Raw genomic sequence first — 7,076 nt, 5'->3', positions numbered from 1 at the left:
TGTAGCTTGTATATGTTACAATATCCTTAGATATGATAGCCTTCACAATGCTTGCATTCCTCTTTTTCTTGTCAACTCTAATGTAGCCGAGTGTAATGTTCTTTCCACATCCATTCACAAATTTGCCCCAATTCAATTTCTCTTAATTAGTCGATGCCTCCTTGTATGTAATTTTTTAGTATCTGATCAATATAGAATTGTTTTTCAATCACTGGTCACTCAATAGACTCTTTCTTTACATATGATTATTGCAATTTTGTCTCTTTAGAGACTTCACAAGATTGTGGTGTTAGGTTGTCATGCTACAGAGTGTGGGGACATTACACACTTGGTCACCATATGATGTCCTAAGGGATCATATGATTTTGTAAGGGTTCATATGATGTCCTAAGGGTTCACATGATGTCCTAAGGGTTCATATGGTGTCACATGATGTCCTAAGGGTTGACATGATGTTCTACAGGGTCATATGGTGTCCTAAGGGGCCACACATATGTTAGAACACCATATGACCCCTTAGGACACCAAATGACCCATGAGAACATCATATGGTCCTAAGGGTTGATATGATGTCCTAAGGAGTCATATGATGTCCTAAGCATTGATGTGGGGTCCTAAGGGGCCACACATGTGTTACAACACCATATGACCCCTTAGGACACCATATGACCCATTAGGACCACATGATATCCTAATGGGTCATATGGTGTCCTAAGGGGTCATATGATATTGTTAGGGGTCATATAGGGTCCTAAAGAGCCACACATGTACATTACAACACCATATGACACATTAGGACACCATATGACCCATTAAGACATCAAATGGTCCTAAGGCTGCATATGATGTTCTAAGGGTTCATATGATGTCATATGATGCCCTAAGGGTTGATATGGTGTCCTAAGGGGTCATATAGGATTCTAAGTGACCACATGTGTTATAACACTATATGACCCCTAATGACACCATATGACCCGTTAGGACCACATGATGTCCTAATGGGTCATATGGTGTCCTAAGGGGTCATATGGTATTGCTAGGGGTCATATGGGGTCCTAAAGAGCCACACATGTACATTACAACACCATATGACCCACTAGGACACCATATGACCCATTAAGACATCATATGGTCCTAACAATTCATATGATGTCATATGATGTCCTAAAGGTTAATATGGTGTCCTAAGGGGTCATATGGTGTCCTAAAGGGCCACACATGCGTTAGAACACCATATGACCCCTTAGGAGACCATATGATCCATTAGGACATCATATGGTCCTAAAGGTTCATATGATGTCCTAAGGGTTGATATGATGTCCTAAGGGGCCACACACATGTTAGAATGCGATATGACCCATTAGGACATCATATGACCCCTTATGACACCATATGACCCATTAGGACATAATGTGGTCCAAATGGGTCATATGATGTCCTAAGGGTTCATATGATGTCATATGATGTCGTAAGGGTTGTTATGATATCCTAAGGGTTGATATGATGTCCTAAAGGGTCATATGGGGTCCTAAGGGGCCACACATGTGTTAGAACACCATATGACCCATTAGGACACCATATGACTCATTAGGACATCATATGATCCTAAGGGTGAATATAATGTCCTAAGGGTTGATATGATGTCCTAAGGGGTCATATGGAGTCCTAAGGGTCCACACATGTGTTACAACACCATATGACCCATTAGAACCACATGATTTCCTAATGAGTCATATCATGTCCTAAGGGGTCATATGGTATTGTTAGGGGTCATATGGGGTCCTAAAGAGCCACACATGTACATTAAAACACCATATGACCCACTAGGACAACAAATGATGTCCTAAGGGTTCAAATGATATCCTAAGGTTCAATATGATGTCCTAAGGGTTGATATGGGGTCCTAAGGGGCCACATGTGTTACAACACCATATGACCCATTAGGACATCATATGGTCCTAAGGGTTCATATGATGTCCTAAGGGTTCATATGGGGTTCTAAGGGGCTACACATGTTTTGCAATACCATATGACCCCTTAGGACACCATATGACCCATTAGGACCACATGATGTCATAATGGGTCATATGATATTGTTAGGGGTCATATGGGATCCTAAAGAGAGACATGTGTACATTACAACACCATATGATCCACTAGGACACCATATGATGTTCTAAGGGTTCATATGATGTCTTAAGGGTTCATGTGATGTCCTAAAGGTTCATATGATGTCCTAAGGGTTTATATGATGTCCTAAAGGGTCATGTGGGGTCCTAAGGGGCCACATATGTGTTAGAACACCATATGAGCCCTTAGGACACATATGACCCATTAGGACATCATATGGTCTTAAAGGTTCATATGATGTCCTAAGGGTTGATATGATGTCCTAAGGCTTTATATGATATCCTAAAGGGTCATATGGGGTCCTAAGGGGGCACACATATATTAGAACACCATATGACCCATTAGGACACCATATGACCCATTAGGACATCATATGATGTCTTAAGGGTTCATATTATGTCCTAAGGCTTCATATGATGTCATATGATGTCCTAAGAGTTGATATGATCTCCTAAATAGTCATATCAGATCCTAATAGGCCACACATGTGTTAAAACACCATATGACCCCTTAGGACAACATATGACCCATTAGGACATCATATGGTCCTAAGGATTCATATGATGTCCTAAGGGTTGATATGATGTCCTAAGGTGTGATATGGGATCCTAAGGGGCCACACATGTGTTGCGACGCCATATGACCCATTAGGACACCATATGATCCATTGGGACATATGGTCCTAAGGTTTCATATGATGTCCTAAGGGTTGATATGATGTCCCAAGGGGTCATATGAGATCCTAAGGGACCACACATGTGTTAGAAAACCATATGACCCATTACGACACCATATGACCCATTAGGACATCATATGGTCTTAAGGGTTCATATGATGTCCTAAGGGTTGATATTATGTCCTAAGGGGTCATATGGGGTCCTAAGAGGAGAGAGAGAGAGAGAGAGAGAGAGAGAGAGAGAGAGAGAGAGAGAGAGAGAGAGAGAGATTAATCACCATCTATTTCTATTATATTTTATTATTCATTAATATAAGTGGGTTTGTGAAAGATAAATTGTAGAGATGCATACCTTTTTTCTTCCTATGATATCTTGCCAATTCTTGTTTGCGACGTTTTTGTTCCCTTTCAAGTGAATACTTTTGCGCACTCTTGTTTACCCTTGTCCTTTTATTTCCCATCTCCCTCTGAAAAAATGTTTTTTAAAAATTCCACAATAAGAAAATTTACTTTAAAACATGTTATTTGTGAAAAATGTGAATTAACCTTCAAATTTGATATGTAAAAAATGAAAAAAAAAACATCTATATTTATATCATTGTTCCACGGTCGTTGGGGACGGGGAGATGGGGGGACGCGGGGATAGGGGGACAAAGGGAAAAAGTTTCGAGGATGGGTTTAGGGGACGGGGGGACTTGGGCCTGGGGAGGACAAACGTGTTTCCGTGGAACACTAATTTATATGGAATCATTCATAGACAAAAAAAAATTAAAATTGGCCGACAGGGGTTTCTATCGAACTTCGACAATTATAAAATGTCACAGTCGATAGAAAGTGGTCATTATAACAAAATTTAATACAAGAGGGTTCGATCGAACCCCTTTGTATCAAACATATGTTCTATTGAAAGTCCTTGATTTTTTTCTCCCCCCAAACCTCTCATGGTTTCTACAAAATTTTGGCCTTCAAAGATCAAATTGGGTGCTCAAATGGATGAATTTTAACAAACCCAAACGCATGATGGTAGTACTTGGAGCGAGCTTGCCAATGATTATTATTTTAATATATATTGAATTTATTAAGATTTTTTTTTTAGGTTAATTGAACATAGGTTTCACACCAAACATCAACTTTTGAGTTCAACGCTTATGGAAAAATAATAAACGAGTGAAAAAATTAATGAAAAATATCTACACATTAGGTATTGAAGTCCTCTTTCCAACGATAAAAAAAAAATTTTGTGACATACACAATAAGTTATGAATGACCAAATGGACATATGTCAAAATTACAGTTAACTCAACTTCAAAACTTAATTAAATATGAAATATTGAAGATAACGTTATGAAACAAATTGAAAACATTAGATATGGATGTTACGAAACTAAATTCAAAAGAATCACATTCATATCTATTTAAGAAAAAAGTTTATGCTCGACCAAGTGAGTATGACTCTTTAAAAATGTCATTTTTTGTAAAAAACTAGTTTTTGAGGGAGATAGAAAAATGGAAGAAAATTGATTCCAATTTTTTTCAAAAAACTATTTTTAGAATCTACACACAAATAACTAGTTCACATCATCTACAAATTCCTTACGGTTTAGTAGTAATAGGTGTCTAAATGTGAAGTTTTTTCTAAAAATGAATATTGCAGTGTCAAAGTTGGCAAAAAAGTGTAACCCACTATTGTGGGTTCACCCATGTGGATACTTCGTTGGAAGATTTGAGGGTTTCACCTTTAATAGATGGACGTGGCTTTTGGGTACCTAAGGGTGCTCTTTCTTCTAAAACAAAGTAACCTAGAGAGAAGACTATGTTATGGCACTAGAGACTTGACCACATTAGAGAAAAGGATCTAAGGACCTTGAAAAATAAAAACCTTGTTGAAGGTTTGAATGACTATAATCTTGAATTTCATTTTTGTGAGCATTGAATTTATGGAAAACAAAACTGCATTTAGTTTTACTCGAGTTCTCAAAAATTTTGTGGTGTTTTGGATCTTATTCATTTTGATGTGTTTGGTCCTGTAGAGGTTCCTTCAATTGGAAAATCCACATATCATGTTTCATTTATTGATGATTTTAGTAGGAAATGATTATACTTTCTAAAGAGTAAATCTAAAGTTTTTAGTCGATTTAAAGAATTTAAAGCAAAGGTTGAGTTGGAGATTGGAAAGAAAATTAAATTAAATTCATGAAATTTCTACAGTCCATAATGATTTATTTCTAATTCTTCTGGATTTGACCGTGTAGATTTTGATGTTTCTCTCACTTGCTCTCTTGCCCTGATGATGAATCATTGTGTTTGATCTAAAACATTGGCAACTTCAAAATCTACACAATCAAATCCAAAATAATTAGAAACAAAAGAAAATAAAATGTTTTAGGATGGATAATTATAGTGAATTTTTCTCTAATGATTTTGATAGATTCTATAAAGACTGTGGCATTAATAGACAAAAGACAACTCCATATTCTCCATAGAAAAATGGAGTTGTGGAAAGAATGAACATGACACTGATGGAGAAGGCTAGGAGTATGTTGAGTGGTACTGGTCTAGAACAAATTTTTTGGGGCTGAAGCTATTGCCACTACTTGCTACCTAATTAACAACTCTCCTACATTAACTCTTGTTGATAAAACACCTATCGAGGCATGGTCAAGTCACAAACCTTCATTGAAACATCTTAGAGTTTTTGGTTGTGAAGCATATGCACATGTGTCAAAGGAGAAGTGAACAAAGTTGGATAACAAGGTTGTGAAATGTATCTTCAATGGATATAGTTATGGTGTGAAAGGATATAGGATTTGGGACCTTGTTGCACAAAAGGTAATGCATAGTAGAAGTGCTATTTTTAGAGAAATTAAGTCTCCTTATATTGCATAGTAGCTAGAACATACTAAACAAGAAGATGTGATTCAATTCCCTTCTACACTTGGAAGAGTTGAATCAAGACCACTAGATAGGCAATAAGTTGAGGAGAGCTCATCTAGCTTTGAATCTTTAGAAGAGGAGGAGGAACCTCCAACTCAACTTGTTCGAAGGTCTACAAAAAATAGACAACCACCTGAAAGGTATTCACCTGATGATTGGAGATGTATTTTTGCTTTGAATACTAATGTGGTTGAACCTCGATTTACAGAAGATGCATTAGGTATGAATGATGCAAAATCCTAGAAGATTGGTATGGAAGAACAAATGGTAGCCTTGAAAGAGAATGATACATGAGATCTTGTACCATTGCCTGAAGGATGAAAACCTATTAGTTTTAAATGGGTGTTCAAGAAAAATATTTGTTCGGATGGAGGTATTGAGAAGTATAAAGCAAGGTTGGTTGTGAAAGGTTAGTCAAAAGTTGAGGGTGTTGATTATGGTGAGATATTTTTCTTGTTACAAAATTGAAATCCATTAGATTTTTTCTTTCTATTGCTACTGATTATGATTTAGAGGTTGAGAAAATGGATATGAAAATTGCTTTCCTTCATGGTGATTTGGAGGAGGATATTTATATGACACAACCAGAGCACTATGTGGTGAAAGGTAAAAGTAATTTAGTCTACAAATTAAAGAAATCTTTGCATGGCCTCAAATAGAGTCTTAGGATGTGGTACCATATTTTTGATACATACATGCTGAGTTTGGGATTTGAGTGTTCTAAATTAGATCACTACATTTATTATAAATCAGATGGTGGTCATTTCTTGTAAATTGCATTATATGTTGATGATAAGTTATTTATTGGTAAAGGGAAAGGTATGATTTCAGAACTAAAGTCTCAACTTGCTACTAAATTTGAAATGAAAGATATTGGTGTAGCAAAACACATTATCGAGATGGAAATTAGAAGAGATAGAGTGAATCGAAAGTTATGGCTAGGCCAAAGTAAGTATGTGAATTTAGTTTTATGAAGGTTCAACATGTAGGATTGTAGACCATTATGTGTTCCTTTTATAATTGGAACAAAATTATCTATTTCAAATTGTCCTACATCCCCATCAGAAATGGAAGAAATGAGCAAAGTGCCTTACCAAAATGCAGTTGGAAGTTTGATGTATGTTATGGCTTGCACTAGATCAAACATTGTCCATGCAATGGGAGTTCTTTCTAGATATATGTCTAATCCTAGTAGAGTTCACTGGCATGCAGTCAAAAGAGTCTTCAAATATTTGAAAGGTACCTCAGAGTATTCTTTGTGTTATCGTGGTAGTTTGGTAGGAGATTTTATTTTCCTTGATATTCATGGTTATGTGGATTCAGATTAGGCAGGTGA

The sequence above is a fragment of the Cryptomeria japonica genome, chromosome 5 (assembly GCF_030272615.1).
Source record: "Cryptomeria japonica chromosome 5, Sugi_1.0, whole genome shotgun sequence".
Taxonomy (NCBI): Eukaryota; Viridiplantae; Streptophyta; class Pinopsida; order Cupressales; family Cupressaceae; genus Cryptomeria; species Cryptomeria japonica.
The sequence above is the reverse complement of the archived record's forward strand: the minus strand, read 5'-3'. Positions refer to the sequence as shown.